Genomic DNA, 25,098 nt, shown 5'->3' on the forward strand with positions numbered 1-25,098 from the left:
CAATGTTTTATTTTTCTTTGTAGTCTCCCTTTACAAAAGCCTAAGACAGCACATTACAGATAGTATGAATTAAGAATGTTTCTTAAGTGGCTTAACCAATTGACAAGATCCAGAAAGAAACAGTTGCAGCTAACTATAAACATGTATAGAATAATTCATTTGGAAAAGCAGAGTTTGAGTTTAGTCATATAAAATATGAAGCCATGAGTGACTCACGTGGGAAAATAAAGTTGAAATAAGATGTGTAGTACAGTTCTAAGCCTTAATATTCCTATGGAAAAAGGATTTCAGGTTGAAGGAAACATGAGATAAAGGCATAGATAAATGTCTTAGTTTTATGGATAAGAAACTGACAAATGGGGTTCAGATGGTAAAGTTGCAGTGTATGTGAATTTCAGAGTATTGATAAATAATCAAAATATCCTGCAATGACATGTGATCATTAGTTATAAACAAAACTGTAAGTACGTACTCAGGATTACATAAGGATTTTTACATCTGGTATCTTTTAAGCATCAAGCACTCTTCTAGGCACTTAATTCTCTTAATTCTACATAGTACTTATTGCTGTTAGATCCACTGTATTAAAACCATACCTATGACTTAGAGATGCTGAGGAAATTTTGTCTGGTGGGAAGCCTTGTAAGTAATGCCTAGAGAAAAACTGCTGAACACAGAAGCAGTATCTGCCATGAGATCAAATCCATCTGAAACCTTGTACCCACCATCAGAGAATCCAGAGCCACGGTGATGCTGGTGAGAATAGAATTTACCTCATACTCTCTAAATAGGAAGTAATATTAAAGGATATATCCTTTCTCTTGAAACAGAAAAAGCATGCCAGTCACCACCACCTGCCCCTTATACACAAATTGTCAATTTTTGCAGCAGTTTTTATTTTTCATCAATAATGAAAAATGGAGGCCAAAGAAGTTTAGTGATATCCATATGAACACAGGTCTACAGAAAAGTTGAATTAATACTTAAACTAAGACCTTTAGCCCATAATCTGTCTTTTATACTATGTGACCATCTTAGATGTCATAAACATACATGAAAATATATAATCAGTATTAAAATAATACTAATTCACATGTTGTTTAACTATTAGAAACTATTTCCAAACAGGACAATTTTTAAAACTATGTAAATAAAATTACGATTTTTTATAATGTTCAAATTGGCAAATTTATAATTAAATACAAGCATTAAGGTTTTTATCTTAAGTTATTCTTATATAGTTTATTCCGGGTATAGTTCCAAGTATAGTTAGGACTCTCAATACACTATAGAAAAATTATCTTAGTCACTTCTCGCTTGATGGAATCTTAATAAATTATCTTAGAACTTTGGAAAACCGAACTTACCAAAGAGTAGACACACCTTTCAAATAGTGAAACCTCTGAGAAAAAAGCACCCCAGATCCTGCACAGAAAGGACAGGGAGAGTGTATCAAGAGAAAAAAGGCCTCTCCACCAGCCACAGGGCATGTCTCTACACACAGCTAGGCAGGATGGGAAACCAGGCGGTTATTGGCTCCATGATATTCAACTGAAATCTGTTTTTTTTCCTTCCTTTTTCACAAGTCCTACATACAATTGAAGTATATACTAGAAGAAAAAAATTTGATAAAATATTCAGTAAAACAGCATCAGTACCTGTGGTAGCAAATAAATCCCTAACCTATATAAACCTATATATGTGTGTATATAGATAAATATCCTTAATGCCACCCTCAAATATTTACATATTAGCTTTAATGTAGAATTAAGAGATGTTATAATCTCTATTTTTATCATGCCATGATTGAAACTGATTCCTCGTATTTCTTGTTGAAAGCCTTTTTCTCTGAATTCAATTAACCAAATACACTGTGTGTTGTGTTCCTCCAATAGATTTTTCATATTACTCAAATTTGTCAGGAACTTGGCTTTTTGAATAAAGACAATATGTGATGCTTCCAATTGTTCATGCTTAGTCTATTTATTCCAAATGAAAACATCTCAGACTGTGGCGTTTACACTTTCACACTGCTGGCAGTCGTGCTCAGTTGTTTGTCATGAACTTGGCACCATCATCACCAATCCAAGGCTGAGAACTCTTTCCCTAAAGCTCCGTACCTGGACAATTCTGTGTTAGAGTCTGTCAATGAGAGAAACTTGTGAGGTGTGGAAGGTGGACATGAAATGGAAGCCATTATTCTTAGAAGTTTATGATGATGAACATGAGACAGTCACATGCAGTTCTTTCCAAAATTCAGTGACATGGTGGCTTCTACAGCTAGACCAGGTTCCACAGAAGTGGCAACTTGCCCAGAAGTAGCAACTTCCAAATACCTCTCCCTGGGCTCCCACTTCACAGTGGCCAGATGCTCGCAGCCTCTTGGACGTGTTCACAGACTCTGCCTTTTCCATCCATTCCATGGCTTTGAGATTAAGTGGATTATAGATGTTTCTCTAATTCCCTGTCTACCCCTTTCATTCCTTCACTTTCCAAGTTCCTCCCTCATGTAAAACACTATTTCCCATTTCAAGCCCCTTTATTCCCATAATACTTTTTGTGGCTTTATTTTCCTAAGCTCAGAGGAAGAAAGCAGGTGAGGCAGCTGTGGCTGATTTCCTACTACATCCATTGTCCTCTTACAGAACATTGATTTTAGTGCTGACCGCGATGGGTCCAAATATAAAACTCCTTGCAGCCTCTGGTGGATATATGACAACGACTGGCCAAAGTGACAAAAGCAACAATCTGCGTCTGTGTGTTTTGCGGGGCAAGGGGGAACTTCTGTGTGGATAAAGTTTTGCTTTTCAGATTTAGGTACTGCCCTCTTTTTTCTCAGCCTTTGCTGCATCCTTCTGAGTGAACTGCTGACCGGAAGCTGGAGCAGCCATATTGTAACCAAAGGGGGGGGGAAAGCCAACGGCAAGGGAGACATTTTGGTCTTCATCTTCTTAAGCCCTTGAAGCAGTCCTGGCCTTACTACCTCACTTCTGTAATATGCAGATTGTCTTAACTGAGGATGAGAAAGAAAGAGCGGGAAATGCAAATCTTTAAAGCAATAGTTCCTTGATGTATCTTGAGAGCCCCTTACATTCTTAGAAATTACTGAAGACTCCAAAGAGCTTTTGTTTCTGTGGTGTATTTTATGGGTATTTACCATGTTAAATTAAATATCTAGGGAATTCCCTGGCAGTCCAGTGGTTAGGACTCCATGTTTTCACTGTCAAGGGCCTGGGTTTGATCCCTGGTCAGGGAACAAAGATCCCACAAGTTGTGGAGTGTTACCCCCCAAAATATATTTACTTTTTCTTGTAAAATAATAATAATTAACCCTCTACATATAAACAACATATTTTAATAAAACTAACTATATTTTCTAAAACAAAAAGTAATAATTTGGGAGAGATTGGCATTGTTTTACATTTTTGCAAACTTCTTTAATGTCTAGCTTAAGAGAAAACACCTGATTCTTATACCTGCTTCGGCACTAGACTTACTGCCATATCACACACCCTGTGATTTCTAGACACCTTCACTGTACACTCAAGAGACGATGAAATTGGAAAAAAAGCAATGAAATCTCAAAATATTATAACAAGGGGCATGATCTCATGGACCTTCTAAAAGTATCTCAGGGACCACCAGGTTTCCCCTGAGGATACATTGAGAACCTCTGTTCTAAAGAAAATTATAATATAAACTGCAGTATTCGGAGTTTATGTATTAGGTAGCAAATATATATATATCATGTAGTTAAGATATAAGATAGCTATATAGTTTTATAGGTAATAAACATTAATACTATAATAGAAATAATAATAAACAGGATAAATTTCACAGTAAGAGGCAATATCACCTTTTATGTGCTTATCAACAGAAGATGGTATGTTTCTTATTTGAAGAAAAGGGAATCTGTGATATTTATTTCCCAAGAATTTAACATACAGTGTTTCATTTTTCAAATCATCTAAACATAATAATCAAAGATAAAAATCATATGTTAGTTGAAAGTTAACAGCTGTTGTATGCTTTCAATAATCTTGCCCTTTTTCATCATAGATTATCTTGGAATTTCATGGGGCAGAGAAACCGAATGAAAACAGTTATCATTTGATTTTTTCCTGAAATGTGCTGCCAGATTTCAATATTGAAGCATCATATTTATTTGGTCTGCTGCAGTGGTGAGCTGCTATGACCAGAGCTCTGAAAACCACCACCATTACAATTCTTAGTGGAGAACTCTGAGTGACAGTCATAAAAGATATAAATGATATCAAACGGCCTGAGAGCCTGATGCTTTTGTACGCGCTTGGCATGTACAAGTGGTTTAATAATAAAATCATGGCAAAATTACTTCTTTCTCACAACAGTATTTTCAATAGTAATCTAAGCAATAAAAATAATAGCAGGTCTAACACCACTGGCAATATTAAATTGAAAAAGCAAATTGCAAAGCTAATGAACTTGTTATCAGAGGGACTGATCTATAATAGAACCAATATTTCAAGCTCCCAAATAAATGTTCAGTAAAATGATGCTTCACTATTGTGCAAGCATTATGGTAGTGATTTACCAAAGATATATGACTTCAAAATACCTTGCAGTCTTTCAAATGCTGGGGCAAAACACAAAGAACTAAAATGAAAGTACATTTATTTTTATGTTGCATTGGATTTTAGTTGCTCACAACACATTACTTAACTCATCCTAAAAAAAACTAGACTCCCAATTTCAAGAAATAATTCTTTGTATTGGAAATAATGGAAACCTTAGACCTTAGCCAGAAATGTTGTTGCTTCTCTGTATGAACAAATGCACTCAGTGCATTTGTTATGTGTAGGAACAATTCTTTACATATTACAAACAAATTACAGGTTTCTTTTCTCTACTGGATATTAAGGAAACATAAAAAAGATTACTATAAATTTTTACCTTTACAGGTCACTAAACATATAAACGGAAACTTATCTCTGTATTTATTTATTTTTTTTGCGGTACGCGGGCCTCTCACTGTTGTGGCCTCTCCCGTTGCAGAGCACAGGCTTCGGACGCTCAGGCTCAGCGGCCATGGCTCACGGGCCCAACCGCTCCGTGGCATGTGGGATATTCCCAGGCCGGGGCACGAACCCTTGTCCCCTGCATCGGCAGGCGGACTCTCAACCACTGCGCCACCAGGGAAGCCCGCTTCTCTCTGTATTTATTTATCATCAATATCTATTTATCATCTATCTATCTATCTATCAATCATCTATCTATCATCTCTTACATGTCTTGCAATTCTCAGGAAAGGCCACATTTTGCTGCTATAACAAACTGCTCCCGAATCCCAGATGCTTAAAACAACAACAATGTATTTCTTGCTAACATCACATGCACCATGGAGCAGTGGTGGGCTCTGCTGGGTCCCAGGCTCACAGAGGCTCTACCTGGAACTGCACACCCTGGAACCTAAAGCCTTCCTGATCTTCACAGTAAGGAGAAAGAAAGTGACGTGTGTTTTTGTTTTCGTTTTTTACTGCCTTAGCCCATAAATGACACCTTTTACTTGCACTTATTCTTTGTTTGTCAGAATTTGTCATATGGCACTATGTAACTGCAAGAGGACTAGAAGAAAAAAAGGGGAGTAAGTAGAATATCTGGTAAGTACTCCTCTCTCTGCAGTCTGCCCTCCGAATCATCAAACATCCTTCTCTGTTCTTCCCATGTGTAGAACATACTCTCCTCTCCTCCAGGGAAGATAACACAAATATTCCATCACTGTATCAAGGGCAAAGCCCAGGGTATCTGAGAGGTGTGGACTAGTTTGTAAATCAAGTTCAGATATGGCTCCCATTTGTTTACAGGACAACAAATTAAAGAGATGAGTTATTTGCCTCCCATACCTAATATAAATGGTGGGAAAAATAACTACACTAAACACTACTATTTGTAAAAGATGTGAACAGGAGACACAAAGAAGTTGCTGTGAGCAGCCATCCTGGAACCCACCAAGGCAGACACTGTAAGGGCTCTTTACCCTAGGGGAGGAGAGGGTTTCTTGATTAGGCCTGGCTTTACTGTCTGGGAGGTTCTTCCTTTCACGATTCCCCTTTACCAGTAACTGCATCCACAGTTCTTTTCCAGAGATAGTTCTTAGATCTGCTACATTTCATTACATTTTTGCCTTTCTCTCTCTCTTAGATCTAAAGGGGACTGACGACCTGGAAGCTGTAAAGATTCTAAAGGGAGGCCACATCCTTATTCTGATCTTCTACTGAACACGCATCCCTTAGGCTTTCTCTTTCTTAACTTCTTAGTGCTTGGAGTCAAGAAGCAGTTAGTTCTTTTAAGTCTGAATGCCTGAAATGTTTGGGCTTTTTCCCTTTCATGTCCCACAGAGAGCTCATTTGCTTCTTTATCATACAGCCAAACACAGCTATTAGCTATCAACACATACCATGAAGGCTTTGCTCTTTAACCTCTTTCACTAGAGCTATAATTGAATGAGGCAAGTGGCTTCCCTTGCAAGTAACTGCAGACAACATTACCAAAGCATAACATGGGTAGACATCTTTTCTTGCTACCTATTGATTGGTCAGTTGGCCAATATCTGCTTTGTTTTTGTTTGTTTCTCATGGAAGTATCTCACTACTAACATGCAACTACCATGGTAGTCAGGGAAGACGAGGTTATACAGTGACAACAAATCCAGAGATAACATAATCTGTGTGTCTTTGTCATTATTTTGGGACTCAATGTGAAACTATTTTTTTTGAAAAAAAATCCTATACCTCTTTAATGCATAATGCTTATGCAAAAATTAAAAGTTACTTACCTAATAATTGCAAAATCAGAAAAATAATATTTTGCTAATAAATTCCATATGCCTGTGTTAACAATATTAAAATCCAAGAAGCTCTAAAATCCAAAGAAGAATTTATAATTAATTTGACAACCAAGCCCGATCTTATCTACTTTCTCTTGGAAACAAATCTTTCCTGAAGCGATATGAGGCTACTACATACTCCCAGACAATTTGGAGTGTTGTGTAATATGTAGTATTTGTATCATGTTATCATTCTAAAAGGTGAAATATTATAAATTCTGTAGCACATATTCCCCAAATATGTTTTGCATATGGTACTATGGACCTGTAATTCCTAAATCATGTAGAATAATGGGGTATCATGTGTGACCGCTTGTACATAGTACTTTGACACACATTATGTCTTCCCATTTTTAGTATATTTAAATTTGTGACCTTTCCCCCATTCACTATGTATTTTCTTTCTGATATGTATGTTGTTATTATTGTTAGTGTTATAACCCTCTGGGTTATAAAGATATTTATTCAGCGTAATTGCCTTTTGTATAAGTTAATATCCCACTTTGCAAGTACTCATTTTTGTCAATCAAAAATCCAATACTTTGTGATAATTTATGGCATGTAGGAAAGAGTAGAGAAAATATCTAAGGAACTAGGTAAAAATATTGATGCCAAAAATCTGAACACTGGTTCTGTATCTTCCTTGCTTACTGATGAAGATTAATCACATCTCAGAACATCCATGATTGCTTTGCCAGCACTGTGATAGAGATTGAATTTCATCTTTCTCACAGCTCCCACCCATTACTTACATAAGTATCTATAAATGTATTGGCAACTGCTGTAGAGATGAAAGAAAACAGATTTGCTATAAACGGAATATTAAACAAATTGGGTGAGTTAACCTATAAAACAATATCTGAGTAATAAAAAAGTCAAGAGAAATTTAAGCACTATAACGGAAGTAATATATTTAAATTCAGTAGGCTTTACTTTGTACAAAATTATGGGAAGTATTTCTGTGAACAGAATGTGGTTACCAGCTTTGTGGGCATAACAGTACCTACTACATAGAGCAGACATCAGTAGAATAAGATCATACCTACCTTTCTCCTTTCTTTTATCACAATGTCAGCATAATATTTAAAATGTCTCAGCAAAGTCTTCCCTTCGCCACTTTAATAAGCAGATTTGACAGGTGCAGCACTAGCAGGGGGCTCATAATGTATTTAAGTTTGAAAATGAGGCAATTATATTACAAAGTTCTGATTGGCTATATTTTAATTTCAGAACTATGAGAGGCACTGATTTAGCTGGTGGCTTTCTGAAGTAACCTTATACATTTGCACCTGTTCATTTTATTAAAACAGAAACACCTTGCCAGAGGTGAGAAGAGGATACTGGTCACAGAAACCATGACAGCCTGGCCCCTCTGCTCTTACTATTGATTACATTTCTTGACAGTCACATGGGAAGTTAATTACTAGTAGGCAATTAACAGCCTCGCAAAATAATAAGGAAAACATAATTATATTGAGAACTCCCCGAGACTTTTTGTAATCTTAAATGTGATATTCCCAGGTCTCTGAATAGCTCTGGCAGCCCAGATTTTGGCATTTCTTTTCGTCTACATTCTTCAACCCGGGTCCTGTCCTTGACAAAATGTGGTAATTATTAATACTATATTTCCTTTCAAATTACTGAAAAGAATACTAAATTCTCATCCATCTAATTAAAAATTCCCCAAGGAATTTTTCAGTGAAAGCAAGATAAAATTTACTTTGCATATAAAGTGAATCATCTTTCTAGAAAAACAGATCTGCTTGAAAAAGACTCAGGATACCTTATCTAATATTAGTTTGTAATCTCATTAAATTAAATTTCTGCCTTCTCTATTACAGGTTGGGAGCTCAATGAATAGATTCTAAATCCAGGCTATCTAGGCTTTGGTTCCCACACTGTCTTCCAGAAATCCTATGACCTTGGGGAAGGTTATTTACCTTCTCTGTGATACATCTGTTCTATAAAGTGGAGTAATGGGTTTGCAATATTTATTGCCACTAATTTTATCCTGAACACTAGGTGTTCCCGTTCAGAGAGAGGCACCTTATGAAATACTTCACAACACATAATAACGTGTCCGTTCCTCTTGCCCCAGTCTTTACTTTGGGGCGACATGATGAAAGGTAATGCAGTTTTTTTCCCCCACAAGTAGTCCAATACCCTCATAGATGAGGGGCCAAGAAAAATGAACTGGTTCCACCTAGAAAGAGAAAGGAGACAGCTGTCCCCTTCCCTACCTAAAGGTCTCCTTGGAAACAAATGAGCTTGAATCTGAACTTCAGCTCTTTGGTATGTGAATGAAATAGCTTCAGGAACCAGCTAACCTCTTGTGTTTCAAATTTTACATAATTGTCTCACAGCCTAGAGTGTCTCCAAATTCTGGATCTTCACCCCTCCTCGAAAAGTACAGACCCAGGGAGACAGTCGCTGCTGTCTTCCTAGCCCTTTGGGGCTTAAGCAAGGAAATTAGCATGGGTTGTGACTATTTGGCTCTCTTGAAATGATAAAAGAAGTTTTATTATCCTTTGAAATCAGAGCAATCAGCTTCTGCATTAGGGAAACAGATCTAACCGTCATGGTAGGTGAACATGTCTGTAGGAGTCTAAGAATTGTTGCAGGACAGGTAAGAAATCCAGCTAAGGTATATATTCTCACAAGAAATAAGTAGCCACCTGAGAGGATTTGTGAGGTTTAAGTGAGTTTAGTGATGAAATTACTTAATAAATCACTTATAATTAGCTACTCAAAAATAGCAAAAAAGAGTCTAGCTCTAACTGATTTTTTGATGACTTTAGAAGTCAATATATTACTTATATTATTTAAATATGAGAAAAACATTAACACACTGTCATTTAATACTAAACCCCCTTTCTTTAAAAGTTTTTATTTTAAAATAATAAAAATCCATAGGGAGCTACAAATTTGTACAGAGAGACACCTTTTATTCAGTGTCTCCTACTGATTACATTTTACATCAAGATGGCACAGTATCAAAATCAGGACACTGACATGGAATAATGCAGGTGTAGAGCTCTATGCTATTTTCTCATAAGAGTAGCTATATTAATTACCACCACAATCAGGATACAGAACAATTCTCTTACTGCAAAGATATCCCTGCTTCTGCCCCTTTATAGTCAACTAATTTCTCTTCCTCTGACCATCCCTAACCCTGACAGACACTAACCAATTTTTTATTCGAATTTTGTCATTTTGAAAATGTTATGCAAATGGAATTAGAAGATATATGATCTATTGAAACTTTTTTTTTCATTCAGCATAATGCCCTTGAGATCTAGCCAAGTTATCATGTGTACATATACGATCGCTCATTCCCTGTTAATGGTGAGTAGAATTCCATGGTGTGAATGCACTGCAGTTTATTTAACCAGTCACCTAATGAGGGACGTTATAGTTATTTACAGTTTGTCTAATACAAATGAATTGAACAATTTACATTTCAGGAAATTATTGATGAGATGTGAAGGCTTGACCCTGCCATTTTATTTTTTATTTTCTTTTTTGTTCCCTGTTTTTACTTTTTTTTTTTTTTTCTGTCTTACTGTGCATTGCTTGGACATTTCTTAGAATTTTATTTTGATTTAGCTATAGTAATTGGAAGTATCTCTTTGTATAGGCCGATTTTAAATACTTGCATTAGGTATTACATTTTACACATATAACTTATTACAGTGTATTAGCATGGAGATCTCGCCAGTTTGAATGGAGTATAGAAACATTACCTCCCCTTTAAGTCCTTTTACTCTTCTCCTTTTACAATATAATTCTCTTACGTATTTTCTCTACGTACATGGAGAACCACATCAGACAATATTATAATTTTTTTGGCTATCAAACATACTTTAGAAAACTCAAGAGGAAAAGGAAAGTCTATTGTATTTACTTATATATATATATATATATAAGTAAATATATATTTACTTATATATATATATAATTTTTTTTTTTTGCAGTACGCGGGCCTCTCACTGCTGTGGGCTCTCCCGTTGCAGAGCACAGGCTCCGGACGCGCAGGCTCAGCGGCCATGGCTCACGGGCCCAGCCGCTCCGTGGCCTGTGGGATCTTCCCAGACCAGGGCACAAACCCGTGTCCCCTGCATCGGCAGGCGGACTCTCAACCACTGCGCCACCAGGGAAGTCCTATTTACTTATATTTTTAATGTTATTCTGTTGTTCTTTCTTTTTCCTAGATGATCCAATTGCTTCTTTTATTATTTCCTTTTTGTTTAGACAAATTTCCTTAGCTATCATTTTGGGTAGCTATGTTGGTGACAAATTATCTTAATTTTCCTTCATCTGAGAATGTCTTGAAATTCCTTAGTTTCTGAAGGATATTTTTCCCGGATATTGAATCCTGGTTAACATTTATTTTCTATCAACACTTGAAAAATGTGTCACTTCCTCTGTTCTCCATGGTTTTCAATAGAAGTCATTCAACTTATTCCCCCTTAGGTAAGGTGTTATTTCTCTCCTACTGTTTTCAAGCTATTTTATTTGCCTTTAGTTTTCAGAAGTTGACTCTGATGTTCTCGGTGTGGATTTCTTTATGTCCATTCTGTTTGGGGAATTTTTTCAACTTCTTGATCTTGTAGCTTTATATCTTTGACAAACTAGGGAAATTTTCAGCTATAACGTCTTTGAATAATTTTCACCCTCTCCTTCTCTCTTTCCTGGCAGGACCCCAATGACACGAAAGTTAGATCTTTTTTTAGAGTACCACAGTTCCCTAGAGCTCTGTTTATTTTTTTTAATTTAATTTTTTTAGTCTATTTTGTCTATCTTGTTTAGATTCAGTAATTTATATTGTTTTATCTTGCAGTTCATTGGCTCTTTTCTCTGTCTTCTACATTCAGTTATTGAACCTATCTATTGTTTTGTTTCAGTTATAATGGTTTTCATTTCTAGAATTCCCAGGAGGTCTTCTCTTAATAACTTTTATTTCTTTCAGAGTGTACAACAACAACAACAACAGAAAAAAAAATTATCCTTGCCATAAAAGAGGTCTGGTCTCTGCTCTTAGCTCTTGTGAGGTAATCTCTGTCATGCCTGTTAGGAGTGTCCTTCTTGCCTGGGGGGACTTGGGTCGTGTCACGTAGTCTACCAGTTATTTAGGGAGGGGGCTGACACACCAGAAAGATAAACAATGTAATGTACTGTGGGGCTTTGGGTCACACAATATCAGTTGGCCTGGAGACTGAGATTAACTACACAGGCAATCAATTAATCAACTGTGTCTATGTGATGCAGAGCCAAGTAAAAACTCTGAACACAGAGGCTCAGATGAACTTCCCTGGCTGGCAATATACCATACATATTATCAAAAACCAACACCCTGACTCTGCCGGAAGAGAGCAAAAGAAGATCCAAGTCTGGTAATTCCTTGGACTCTGTCCTATGCACTTATTTCCTGGTTGACTAAAATGTATCCTTTTCTTGTAATGAAGTATAATGAAGAGTATAGTAGCTTTTAGTGAATCTGTGAGTCCTTCTTTATCAAAAGTGAGGGTGATATGGGGAAACTTTCAGACTTGTAATTGGTGTCAAAAATTAAAGCAGTCTTGTGAGAAATGTGTTGCCTCTACCTCAGCAGTTGGCTTAAGTTCATGCTGAGACTTTGTATTTTTTTCATTTGTTTGAAGCATGTTCATATCTGCTCATTGAAGCATTTTTTGATGGCTCCTTTAAAAGCCTTGTCAGATAAATCTGTATCATCCTGCTATTGGTATTTATTAATGGTCTTTTCTCATTCAAGTTAAGATTTTCTGGTACTTCCTATAAGTAGTTTCAATTGAACACGAGCCTTTTGGGTATTATGTTAGGGACCACCAGCTCTTATTTAAATGTGTTTTAGAAGGTCACTTCTGACACTGCTCAAGCAGGGAAGAAGGGCATCACTTTATTAACGCCAGGTCAAGATGAAAGTCCAAGTTTCAATCTTGTCATACATTGAACCCCCTGGAAATAAGGGCTTTCCATTACTCTTAGAAGGGGGGGGTGCATCTCGGGTTTCCCATGATGCCTCTGCTGATAAAGTCTTAATATGAGGGAATGGGGGCCTCATTACTGCTCTACACTTAATCTGCCCTGACACTGCAGGGCTTTGGTCTTCTTGCTCCTTTGATGGTAAAGTCCTGACTCTTCCCTAGGCATCCTCTGACACCATGGGGGTGAGGGTAAACACTATCACTCAGCAGGACTGAAAGTCCAGGCTCCCCACTTGGTCTTTTATGACACCAGCTCATGAGGGGGCATGGGTAACTTCATCACAGAAATCTAGGTTCACAATTTGTTCTCTGCTGGCAGGGATAGGTTAGGGCTGCAGGTTTTTCTGGGGCATTTGGCAGGAGTAGGGTATTTATTGTCTAAAAGTTTTCTATCTTTCCAGGTTGCCCCTTTTCTGGTCCTTTTCCCTAAAGAGAACATCCTTTCCTTGGGGTTTCTTTTTCCCCCCACCCATTGATGTTTTCATGTTTCTGGAGATTGCATCATCAAGGTTTTTGACATATAAGGTCATAGAAAAGGAAAAAGAAAAGGAAAGTAGAAAACAACAACAAAAATAACAAAAACATAGGACTTATGGCTGTGTTTTGCTCATGCCCTGTGTTCCCCAGCCTGTCTGCCATCTTTTACACATCTTTTACAGGCTCATGTTTGTTTCATATATAATGTCCAGCGTTTTAGCTGAATTCTGAGTTCTAGCAGGAGGAAGAGAGAAAAGTATGGCTAAACCCTTTTATATTTTTCTTTATTAATTGTCTCACAACCACACTTACAGAAAAAAAAAAATGAATCTCTGAGATATTACTTTATTTGAAAATTACACACTGGTAGAAAATTGACTGAGCTGGTGCAGCAATTTATCTACTTGATTCTACGGGGTTTTAACTGAAGAGATAACAAAAGTGCAAAATGAATATAAATAGTGTACATATCACTGTCTCCTACACTTGTCTTACTATTTTGAATTTATATTATGCCATCTATTAGATTATAATACTCAGATTTGGACTCAAAAATGTAGCTGTAAAAAACATTCAAGGAATGGGGTTAATTAGGGCTACCCAATGAGTATAACATAAATATCTAGTCTATAAGTGAAAGAAATATTCTTTTAAAACATATTTAAAAGTAAAATTATTTCTAATACATTTGTGGAGCACCTATTCTTTTCACAAACCCAGGCCAAAAAATGTGTGTATAAAGCACTATAATGAAGGCCACATCTTCCTCAATAGTAGATGGTAAAATCTCTGGGGCTGTGGACCAAAAGTTCAGTAACCATAAATGGCTCTCTTTGGTACTGCCACAGCATTCATTCACTCTGTTATCTTTACAAGCACTATCCTGAGTGCCTTTCAAAAACCCGAACTCTGTTTATTTCATATTTTAATCTTTAGGGCCTCACATTCCCGTAAATAGAATACATAATTACAACTTGTTTACTTTATAAAAAAAATGCCTGGGGAGAATTTCACATTATATTAGCAGTGTAATTTCTCTAAATTCAGAAATGGTGCTTGGTGAAGTGGTATGGTAATAGAAAAAGATATGTTTTAAATGTGTCTAGGGAACTAGAATTCTGTATTTTTGAAGGACTCCTCAGATTAGTGTAGGGTCTGATCCGTTTTGGCTTTTAGGTAAGTTTCTTCATTTTACAGATAATCCATTAGTGTTAAATTGTGTACTCAACAACTCAGACAGTTGATAAAAGCACAGATGGTGTTAAGACTCAGATTCCAGTGTTCTTCAACCACAGGCTTTTCAAACTCCTGGGTGAAGCCTTGATAGGAAAAAAATCTACCTCTCCCCCAACCCAAATGATTACATATTTCTTCTATTGGAGAGCATACAAATAAATACTTGTCTTTCAAAATTCAGAATACCATTTTAATCATGAAAGGAAGTGAAGTATACGGAGAATTAGGAAACATGGGGAAAAACAGAGTGGTTTTTCACTAATAAAATAATTCTTACATTGAGCTCACTGGGATTTAAAAAATCACCCTATACAATCAACTTTGTGTTCAATATGGCATGATTTCTGTATTTATAAAAGAACTTGGTCACCATCTAATTACAGTAAAATATATTTTGCTCTCCACAAAGCTGTTCTTTTCACTAAAAAGAAACAGGATGGAAATTTTCAAGTATTATCTTTAGTGGAAAATAATTTTTAAATGCAAATAGGAAAAATGTTAGGCATTATGAGCTAGTGATCTGTTAGGCATTATGAACTAGTGATGGTGGAGATATTTTTAAGTTCTACTGGATTGGAAATCAGAGCTAAAAATATTTAACTGCGTGTATAACAAAGGCGTGCTAATTTCTAGGATGCAACCTCCCTGAACTTATCAATCATCAATCATTTAATTTCAAAAAGAAAACATATTTCCCTACAGCAGTGGTTCTCTTCTCAAGCTTTGGTACACATTAGCATCGCGTGGGGTCTTTTAAAAGCCCAATCCAGGTTGCATCCTATATTGCTAGATATAAAGCAATATATCTAGGGATGGAATGCAGGTATCCATATTTTTAGTAATCCCCATGACTTGTAAATGAAGCAAAGTTTGGGAACCAGTGTTTCTTTACATTGGTGTTAAATACACTATTGAAGAGTAAAAGAAAATTAAAAAAATTTTTTCTTTTCTCCAATTTTTTGGCCACGCTATGCAGCATGTGGGATCTTAGTTCCCCAACCATGGGAACCCATGCCTCTGTGTTGGAAATGCAGAGTCTAAACCACTGGACCGCCAGGGAAGTTCCCAAAATAGATTTAAAGATATAAATATATGTAACATTTTTGTTAAATAAAGTGTTCCAGTCAATGTTTATCAAATTTCAAGATTTTTTTAAAAATAAGTTTTTGTTGTTCAAATTGACTTAATTTTTCACTAATTAAGTTACAACCAACTGTTACAGAGCTGTGCTGAACCTGAGTTTTAGAAATATGGTCTCTGAATGCTCTTATTAGCTGACCTACTATTCAAAACTTCACAGGAAATATTTATAAAGCATGGTTTTAGATAACAAAGAAGCATTTTTTCTTTATGCTTAAAAAAGGCTTCAGCATATTAGAAGACATTTTAAAGTAAATTTTAAATGGAAATAATCCTTATGCTACTGAGCTTCATGTTTGATTTCAAATAATAGTTTAAGAACAAATCAATCTTGCTCTTTAAAAAAAATCTATATAGTGTTGATTAGTGTATTGACTCATGAAAGAACATTAAAAATGCTGTTACTTAAAGGAGAAACATTAAAGTGATATTCCTAAACAAGATTTAGTTGAAAAGTGAACAGTTATTTCATTTGGTATGTGTTCTTTGCATCAGCATCTACCAAAGTGTTCCATTTGGTATCAGTCTGCAGGACGGTTTCCCTTGTCAGGAAGGGATGTTAAAGCCTGCTCTAGAAGATTCCAATTAGCAGGTTCCAATTAGCATTAGCATAATCTTCCAAAAGGAAGGAAAGACTTTCAAGAGGGAGAACTATTAAGTTTGCAGGAGGTTTTGTAAGACACTCAAAAATATGCACCTATTGACAAGAAGGATAAATGGGATCAGTAGTGGATTTTCTACAAGATAAAATGTTTTAAAAAATGAAGTAGTTTAAGAAAAATAAATAAATGTCCATTCCTAGAAGGCACTCTGACTAAAACAGGCTGGGTTTTGGCTTGTGCGAGGAAGAACTGAAACAAGATGATTATAACAGCTGAAAACCAAGATTTTCAATGTTCTGCTATAATTATGGAGTTTGTTGCTTCATGTTTTGCTTACATTTAAAAAATTTTATTTTCATTGGGTGATGATAAAGCAACCTTTGTGACCCTCAAAACATATCTGCTTTACTCTGAAGTCAGTTTTACAACATTTGTACAGAAAGTAAAGATGAATGAGTCCATGACAGCTCTGAAGCTCTCATCATTAATGTGCTTTGTGTTCAAATTGTTTGAATTTGTGAATCTCTCTACTCTTCCTGGAAACGCTGAGTGGACTGATTTATGACTGACAAGAGATGACTGAATGGGCTTCCTTTAAAGAAAACTATCGGGCTTCCCTGGTGGCGCAGTGGTTGAGAATCTGCCTGCTACTGCAGGGGACACGGGTTTGAGCCCTGGTCTGGGAGGATCCCGCATGCCGCGGAGCAACTAGGCCCGTGAGCCACAGCTACTGAGCCTGCGTGTCTGGAGCCTGTGCTCTGCAACAAGAGAGGCCACGATAGTGAGAGGCCCGTCCACCGCGATGAAGAGTGGCCCCTGCTTGCCACAACTAGAGAAAGCCCTCGCACAGAAACGAAGACCCAACACAGCAAAAATAAATAAAATAAATTAATAAACTCCTACCCCCAACATCTTCTTTAAAAAAAAAGAAAAGAAAACTATCAATATGGGGGAAAGGGGAGGGGTTATAACATAAAATAAACTTGGGAATATACAAAAGTATCTTGAAAAAGAGTGAAAGAATATTTGAAAAGAGACAAGAGGTGATGCACTGAGGCCCAAGAAGAAATTTCTGCAATTTAGTCTTGTAAGATATAAGGAAGTGTTAGGCAAGTTTACCCAATGCTTTTACACTTTCAGGGATCTTTTAATATTACCAAGAGGTTTTAAGAACCTCGACTATAAAAAGAGCTAGCAATCTTATTTACTATTTTGGTGATTATATTTGGTGATTACTATTTGGTGATTATTTTGGTAGATGGAAAAATGAGCAAGCAGGCTCTCACCAAACACTGAATCTCAGCCTCCAGAACTGTGAGAAATAAACTTCTTTTGTTCATAAGCCACCAGCTTACGATATTTTTGTTATAGCAGCCCCAGTGGACTAAGGCAGCCCTGACCTCATGTGGCTCAGGACATTTACGTTAGAAAAACCGCAATTGTAAATTCTGTCTCTGACCCTTTGAGATGTAAATCTTATCCCAGCCTCTGGACAGTTTTACAACTCAGGAATGTCTTTCTCAAGGACCTGGGAGCAGACCCTTTAAAATATAACCATTAAGAAAGATACAGCCCTTCTCTCTCATTCTCTGTGGGAAGGTAGAAGCCTAACTATAACCAATTAGCAAACACAGATGGCCTCTTGACATTGCTAACCTCTCCCCTGACTTGTCCTCCAGTACTTTTCCACCAGCTCACCCCAGTGTTTATAAATGCTCCTGCCTTTTGTCAAAGCAGAATTAAGGGGGCTTCCCTGGTGACGCAGTGGTTGAGAGTCCGCCTGCCGATGCAGGGGACACGGATTCGTGGCCCGGTCCGGGAAGATCCCACATGCTGCGGAGCGGCTGGACCCGTGAGCCATGGCCGCTGAGCCTGTGCGTCCGGAGCCTGTGCTCCGCAACGGGAGAGGCAACAGCAGTGAAAGGCCCGCGTACCACACACACACAAAAAAGCAGAATTAAGGTCCATCTTTCTCTCCTATTGTAATAGTTTTGAAGAAAACTGTTCTTGCCTTTTTAATTTGTCTGTTGCGATTTTTTTCTTTGATAACATGGGCTGATTAACCTGGACTACTGGTGTGTGTTCTAAACGCCATCATAAGTGTTATTTTGGTGGAGAGGCAGAAGGAGATTACACACAAAGTAGAGCAGGAGAAGAAGGAATGGGACCACAGGTGCAGAGATTGGAGTGACACAGGCATAGTCAAGAAGGGCTGGCAGCAAACTGAATCTGGGGGAAGCAAGGAGGTATTCTCCCCGAGAGCATTCAGAGGTAGGGTGGTCCTACTGACACCTTGATTTTGTCCCTCTGGCCTCCAGAACTGTGAGAGAATTAATTTCTGTAGTTTTAAGCCACCAAGTATGGTAATTTGTTATAGCGACCCTAGGACATTAATAGAGTTGATCAGAAATCATCTGTGTTTAAATCTATCTTCTTAAAATTATAATAATTAAACTATTGTAAAAATTTTAATTCCATTCGAAACATTTTTGATGGAGACCACTCTTTAATTAATGCCGTAAGAGTACCATATGTAGACAACTGTGCACTGCTTTCATAAGAAAAAGCAGTAGTAAATGAAAGCAATCATATTATTTTGTTTTAGTAGAAAATGTGAAGTATTTTTTTCCTAAGTACTATGGTTAAAATGATAGAACTAGGATAAGCCACTTAAGCACCTGTTTTTAAGGAAGATGCTGTTTAAATAGATTAATTCAGCCAGAGCCCTGGAGATAGTAATGAAATTCACCAATTTAGGATAAACAGCTTCAGTATGGATTTTTGATAAGAAAACAGCTGCTTCTAGATAGAAGTAGTAGTAGCTAAAGTCTGAAGGCCATGAAATTTGTCTGTTCTGGAAGATATAATATGCAAGGAACAGATGGTTAGCATAAATAATTCAAAATCACTCTACAGTCACTTCTTTGGGTAAAAACAATGTGTTGAACTATGTTTACAAGGTTACTTGAAACTTTAAGCATACAAACAATTTCTATTTCCATTCCAAGCTTGCTTTCAACATGCAGTTTCAAAACAAAACACAAGTTTTGATCATTTAAGTGTTAGTCCTCTAAAATCAATATAGGCAGAGATATGACATGCATTATACTAGAGCATTATATGTGCAATCATATGTGCAATCACGATTAAATATATCTAGGTCTCCAATGTAAATTTTGTTGAGGTTAAAATGATGTCCACTTACACCTCACATGTAGGTAAGTGAACATGTAAAACTAATAACAATGTTGATAACAATCAACAATGAATAAATGAAACTAACTTTTGCATAGCATTTTAGAGTTTATAAATATTTTTTCTAATCCTTCATCTAATTTTATTTAATTTTATAGATAAAAATCTGAAATCATTCCATCAATTAAGAAAATAAAATACTAGCCCTATAAGTTTACAATACTTTTAAAAGTTTTACATATCCCTTGTTAATTACTCTAATTTTTCTTTCTCTTATTGAAAAGAGATTTAAAAATTGACAAATTTCTTTCCTTTTACTTCAAATTTTCCTACATATTATATTTATGAAGAATTCCTTTTTTCCTGCCTCATGGAAGGATATATATCTTTGCCTGTATTTACCCATGGCCACGAGCCTTTATAACATGATTCATAATCCCCTTTCTTTGGTTAATTAATATTTCCTTTTCACTGTTTCATTCTCTTTGGTGTGAATATGGGTCTTGTGACTTTTCTAATCAAACATTTACCAGACTCTGTATTTTCCTCAGTCCTCCACTGCAAGTTTCTTCCTCTTCTCATAATCAAATTTCTTGAAAAACAAAATGTATTTGTTGTTTCTACTTTCTTTCCACTCAATTATTCTTAAGCTCATGTTCAGCTACACAACACTAATAACTATGTATTTGGCATACGTTCTCAGTCCAAAACATTTCATGTCAAGTAACTATTGTTGACAGTGGCCAAGAAGATGTCAGCATGAGTTTTCTGCTCTAGATCCTATGGAGGCTTTCAAATCTCCTCTGGCAACTTTTGTGTTACCATTCTCTAACCAAGATTATAAGCGTTACAGTTTCTAACCCTATAAAGCAGACATCGCCATCAGTCACTAATATATTATTCTGACCCTGGCTTCCAAGTTTCAGTCATGCTTCCCTGAATAAGTAGATTCTGTGCCTTGAAAACCACTACAGTTCTACCCACCTACCAATAGTACCCTGTCCTCTGAAGTCAGCCTTCCATCATTAGTCAGGTATGACGCCAAATGTGGCATATAGATTTAGCCTTCTTATGTGCTATAAATCAAATAGTCAAATTGCTTGCCTAACACCAGATAGCTATTCAGCTATTGTGAGATTCAGTAATTTTCTGGATATTTTATATGAGCTTTGATAGGGCCTTGTAACTCTTGTGTACATCTTTCCTCCCAAAATGTTTAAACATGTATTTGTATGCCATAGTCAACAGTTAGAATAACAGTTTCCTGAACCATAAATTCAACAGAGAAGCACACATCTAGGTATTGATATTGAACTATTAAAATGAAGCTATGGAGAAACATAATTAGGGACTTAGGTACTTCAGCTGTTATTGCTTTCTGTACCCACAGTGGTTGGCAACATTTAATAGTAGTTCATTGTTCATTTGTATATTTCTTTTCTAACACTTAGGAGAATTTTCAGGAAAATGTTTATACTTTGTATTTCAGAATCAATAATTAAATTTAAGCCATCAGTCTTCCTAGGGCAATGCTTAACTCATTGAAAGAAGCCATCCCATGAACGGAGTCTAACTAACTGCTGGGAAAGTGTCAAGAATGCTCTTCACTGTACAATTTCTCTTTCAAACAAACACAAGCAGTGTCAGGCCTAGAATAGGCCCATTGTTATAATCAACAGAACTACAAATTGTATGTTAGCAAACAGGCATCTCGTTGCCCCTGTTATATATCCATCTTCTTCTCTCTTATTCCATTATCCCTGGGGGTACAATGAAATTAAGAATAATCCTGAAATGTTACCTTATTCACCACAAAGGCTGAGCCTGAAGAAGAGGAAGACCTGCCCCAGGCCTGGTAAACCAGAACATTTCACCCCAACTTCATCCCCTTTGCCTGTAGTGATTAGTTCAGAGTCATGCACATAGTACAAATCAGAGCTACGAGGCCCCCATCCATTGCTTTTTTTGCAACACTGGGAAAAAATATTCTTTCTCTCTTAGGCTAACCTGGCAGGATAAAATTCTAACGACGCTGATCGTTATCTTTGTCACAAATTTGAAGAAAACTGGACAAGATGAAAGTCATAACAAAGAAAAGACGATACAATAGTTAAAGAGACAGATTCCTGACGACTGCAATCTGCTCTTCTGTTCTAGGCTCATTCTGCCTAAAATGAAAATCTGGCCATAGTCCTTCCCTTTAAAAAAACAATGACTTCATTTAGGTATAAATGCAATCTTTTTAATATTAAAAATAAACTTTCATCATGTGACAAATAACTAAATTGCCAACCTCATTTCTACCCTTTTCCCCTCTATTTTATAACCTGGCGGTCCCTGACCATGACAGGCTTTTCCCTGGCTAAGGCCTACTTATCCTTATAGGTTTAGCTGAAGTGTTCACTTCCCCAGAAGCTCTTCCTCACTGCTTCTCATCAACACACCAAGCTTTATTTTTCTTCTTTGCACCAACACCACCCCAGGGCATACCTGTGTCCTATTTATATTGGTATCAGATGTTAACATCTCTCTTCCCAGACAGATTGTGAGTTCCATAAGGACACAGTCTCCATCATTTTATATCTCTTCTGCCTATTCCTCAGTAAAGCTACTGTTTGTGATCATGGCAGATTCTTTCGGTGCCTTCTGCCTGGTTCCAAACACTACTTTTTCATCTTGAGATAGATTTTGACTTGGAATGAACTTAGAATTGGACTGGAATAGAACAGGCAGAACATGACCTCAGGCATCCTGGGGTTCACATTTTAGTCCCTACCCGAGAGAGGGCGTAATACACAAGTCAGGAACAAGTGTTGAATCATCTCCCAAGGCATTTAGACTTTCAGGAAACATTTACTTCTATGTATGGGTCTTAGCAAAGTAGATATGTCAGCTGAGACATTGACATAATTCCCAAACCTAAATACCTACAAATTTTCATCATTTAGTCATCCGACGATGGAAGAAAAGGGTGATTTACTGTGAGGGCAGTTTGCCCAGCAAACAGCTTCACTTATAAAATGCATTAACAGATCCACTATACTTAGGTATTATAATGGTTAATGTGGCAGCTGCAATTTTTACAAGTCATCTTCTTATGGGCTTAATGATTCCTGAGAAATATGTCACTGTATTGACTTGTATTTACTCTCCTTCGATTTTGTACCAGGATCATCTCTGTAAAATTCCATTACTCAAATATATGTGTCATTCTCTCTCACTAAGAATATTATTAGACATGCCTAGGCTTTATTGTGGATGTGAGATGAAGTTCTAACTCCCATTTTATACATGGATATAATACTTTTAAATGAAGTACAATTCAATAAAGGAAGTATATGTTTATTCAAAAATTATTTTTTTAAAAAATACCTGTGTTTGTTTCTCCAAAAGAATATGGGTGGAATTACAATGCAGAGAGAACAAAGAACATTTTTAAAAGACATGCATTACAAATGTATTCTCTTTTAAAAAAGATCTATTTATTAAAGTTTCAACTAACTGGATTCCTCTGCAGCTCCCCACCCTCCTGGGAAGGATTTTCACATCCTAGAATGTTATCATCAAAGCTAGCTTAGAATTTTAAAATGCTGAGAAATTCAAGCATTGTTTTAAAGATTGTTGAACAGATGTAGTTTCTCCTAAGAGAATTTCTTGATGGTAAATACCTTGTATTTCATCTAAAAACTTCAAAATATAAGTATCCATTTTAGCAGAAAGATATCAGGAAAGAAAAAAAATTATCAAGGATGGAAACTAAGGACATGTTGGCACTTATCCGTGGCTTCTCTTACAGCACAATTAAATACACTTTAAACTGAAAGATCAGTTTTTATTTAAAAAATTTTTAAATCTTTATTTTAAAGATCAGTGAATATTTTTCACAGAAATAAGAACACCCAATCAGAAGTAGCATAATATATTGAAAATTGGCATGTATAATATATACTTGGGTTTGAGGGCAATTAAATACAATCTCTAATTACATTATATAGTTGTAGTCCTTTTCTAAAAAAATTAAAATGTTAAATTCTTGGGTATACAGATGTCATTTCAGACCGGGCATTAATTTTCAATAAAATTTGAATTAATTAAATTGATATTGAATAAAAGCTAATTGAATTTTGCCTTGATAAAAGAGACCCCAACAAGACTTGAACAGTCTGGACAAACTTTCTAGATAAGTAAGATTCCAGCTGAGTATCATAATACAGAAATTTGAAGCCACATAATAGTAATAAGAAATGTTTAGCCTGGAAAAAGAAGACTCTATGGTAATAAATTATTTCACTTCAATACTTTTAAAAAGTAACACTATCTAAAATTTTAAGTGGCTGCCATCGGAGAGCAAAAGTGATCTGGTCACCTTAGGAAGATCACCCATCAATGTTCAGAGTATTATATAAGTGGAATTCAAATACTGGATGGGTAGGACATATTATTTGATTTCTAATATATTCATCCAACTTCAGATTGTGAGGCTATGAGGTGATTTCAGAGTCTTTCTGCCAAATAACCCAAAATACCATCTATCTCATAGCTTGCGTTTTCCCTTGCATTAATTTATACAATATATATTCTCAATACTTAAAGATTTATTTAGAATAACAAATAACCTCCCTTAAGAATGAAAATAACTGTCACTTGTTGGACATTAGCATGGATTAGTTCAAGCTAGTTGTTTTCCTTCTTAAACACTGACATAGTTCAATCTGGTGAATCCACGTTTTTCATAGGAAGTGTGATAAGACTTTATGACTATTTACCCATAGTTGGTAACTTTTTTGTGATGTCCTTCCCTGTGGATGAATAATACATCCCTACCCTCTTAAATTCAGGATTGGTCATATAACTTCCTTTGGCCAGTAAAATGTGAATCTACATGATGTATGCCACTTCTGAGCAGAAGCTTTAGAAGCCAACGTGCCATTAATCTCTGTCTCTTCTCTGCCTGCGATGACTATGACTGTTCAAGTGAGAAACTATTCTGTCAGCCCGGGTCTCTGATGAGTAAGGAGCAGAGGGCAGCTGACTTGCAGTACACATGCAGGGCAAAGGCTAAATCAATGTATGCAGTTGTAGAGCTCTAAGCTTCTAGGTCATTTGTTACCTTGTCCGTTCTGGCTAATATGAACAACTGGAGTTGGTAAAAGACTATTCTGAGCATTATGCATTTTCAGAAGCAGACTATGTCCCTGGCTGGGGAGAAAAAATGATGGGGTCAAAGTTGGGGTATGGTTACATATGAACCTAAGGAAAGCCATTTTAAAAAGTCAGTGTAAGCTTATTATAATTCTAAATATGTTTAGGGCCAGGCCTACAGCCAAGAAAAGGATACATCCTTTCCCTCCAACTTCCATACGTTGAGCTTCATGACATTTTGCTTCCAAACCCAGAGCAAAGGTTAATACTATAGTGACACCATGTATTTCTATTATGAGTTACATAAGCCTTAAGGACTTAAAGTAGGAATGAAATGCTAAGATGGTATTTTCTTGTATGAAAACTTTAAGACAAACTATAATTAGATAATCACCCAGTGAGGAAAAAGAAGATAGGGAAAAACATTAGGCTA

At 36.4% G+C, this 25,098-nt stretch overlaps 1 protein-coding gene across 2 annotated transcripts in view; it reads right to left on the reverse strand.

Annotated features, from left to right (window-relative positions):
• The window catches only part of BRINP3 (BMP/retinoic acid inducible neural specific 3), a 422,410-nt gene that overhangs the window by 98,856 nt on the left and 298,456 nt on the right, over positions 1-25,098 (reverse strand). The gene's annotated exons all lie outside the window — the stretch shown is intronic.

This window comes from Phocoena sinus, chromosome 1, assembly GCF_008692025.1.
Source record: "Phocoena sinus isolate mPhoSin1 chromosome 1, mPhoSin1.pri, whole genome shotgun sequence".
Lineage (NCBI taxonomy): Eukaryota > Metazoa > Chordata > Mammalia > Artiodactyla > Phocoenidae > Phocoena > Phocoena sinus.